Below are 632 nucleotides of genomic sequence, written 5' to 3'. Positions count from 1 at the left end.
ACCTTCCCCCGCCATAATACTTACTTCCACCAACATACTCCATCTCAACCTCCAGTCCCCCCAAAACCAGACCCAAAGGCCATTGTATTTGAATTTTCTGTCGCCTTTCCCCAGCCGGTAACAATTCCCACTCATACAGCCTCTGGAAGACAGATATCTTTTCCCAGCAAATACCATCCTTGACTATTTCCCCGGAGGTACAACCCGTGATTGCATCATTTCTGATCATAAAGAAAATTGATCCTTCCGCTCCGCCGCCAGATTTGTCTGCCAATAATTTCGGAAAAAGCAAGGCGAAAAAGTCAAAACTCGCCTCCGCAATAGGAACCACACCACCTCCAGATACATCACTGCAGAGCCCTGTCCCCGCACCCAAACAAGGAACCACGGATCCAGCCACCCAGCATTCTCCATTTGAAAAGCCGATTTCCACAACCACCACCGGCCCCGAGATACAGACACCAACGACGACAACGGCAACGACAACGACAACAGAAGGAATACCTTCTCCTTCCAAACCAAAGACAAAAGAGTATTACCAACCCGTAACTATACGCCTCCACGCGAGCAACCCGCGCACCCTCGAGCCCTTAGCTCGGGTTGTCAACCCGCCCGCCGAAGTCCGCAAATAC

The sequence above is a fragment of the Histoplasma capsulatum genome (assembly GCF_000150115.1).
Source record: "Histoplasma capsulatum G186AR genomic scaffold supercont2.10, whole genome shotgun sequence".
Lineage (NCBI taxonomy): Eukaryota > Fungi > Ascomycota > Eurotiomycetes > Onygenales > Ajellomycetaceae > Histoplasma > Histoplasma capsulatum.
Note: the sequence above shows the minus strand (reverse complement) of the source record.